Genomic DNA, 1,175 nt, shown 5'->3' with positions numbered 1-1,175 from the left:
TGGACCTAGGGTTAGGGTTATGTTGAGGTCTAGGGTTAGTGAGACGGTTAGGGTTACGATTGGTCCTAGGGTTAGGGTTATGTTGAGGGCTAGGCTTAGAGATCCGGTTAGGGTTACGATTGGACCTAGGTTTAGGGTTATGTTGTGGGCTAGGGTTAGAGATCCGGTTAGGGTTACGATTGGACCTAGGGTTAGGGTTATGTTGAGGGCTAGGGTTAGAGATCCGGTTAGGGTTACGATTGGACCTAGGGTTAGGGTTATGTTGAGGGCTAGGGTTAGAGATCCGGTTAGGGTTACGATTGGACCTAGGGTTAGGGTTATGTTGAGGGCTAGGGTTAGAGATCCGGTTAGGGTTACGATTGGACCTAGGGTTAGGGTTATTTTGAGGGCTAGGGTTAGAGATCCGGTTAGGGTTACGATTGGACCTAGGGTTAGGGTTATGTTGAGGGCTAGGGTTAGAGATCCGGTTAGGGTTACGATTGGACCTAGGGTTAGGGTTATGTTGAGGGCTAGGGTTAGAGATCCGGTTAGGGTTACGATTGGACCTAGGGTTAGGGTTATGTTGAGAGCTAGGGTTAGAGATCCGGTTAGGGTTACGATTGGACCTAGGGTTAGGGTTATGTTGAGGGCTAGGGTTAGTGAGACGGTTAGGGTTACGATTGGACCTAGGGTTAGGGTTATGTTGAGGGCTAGGGTAAGAGATCCGGTTAGGGTTACGATTGGTCCTAGGGTTAGGGTTATGTTAAGGGCTAGGGTTAGAGATCCGGTTAGGGTTACGATTGGACCTAGGGTTAGGGTTATGTTGAGGGCTAGTGTTAGAGATCCGGTTAGGGTTACGATTGGACCTAGGGTTAGGGTTATGTTGAGGGCTAGGGTTAGAGATCCGCTTAGGGTTACGATTGGACCTAGGGTTAGAGTTATGTTGAGGGCTAGGGTTAGAGATCCGGTTAGGGTTACGATTGGACCTAGGGTTAGGGTTATGTTGAGGGCTAGGGTTAGAGATCCGGTTAGGGTTACGATTGGACCTAGGGTTAGTGTTATGTTGAGGGCTAGGGTTAGAGATCCGGTTAGGGTTACGATTGGACCTAGGGTTAGGGTTATGTTGAGGGCTAGGGTTAGAGATCCGGTTAGGGTTACGATTGGACCTAGGGTTAGCGTTATGTTGAGGGCTAGGG

Source organism: Miniopterus natalensis, chromosome 3 (assembly GCF_054644295.1).
Source record: "Miniopterus natalensis isolate mMinNat1 chromosome 3, mMinNat1.hap1, whole genome shotgun sequence".
NCBI classification, from domain to species: domain Eukaryota; kingdom Metazoa; phylum Chordata; class Mammalia; order Chiroptera; family Miniopteridae; genus Miniopterus; species Miniopterus natalensis.
The sequence above is the reverse complement of the archived record's forward strand: the minus strand, read 5'-3'. Positions refer to the sequence as shown.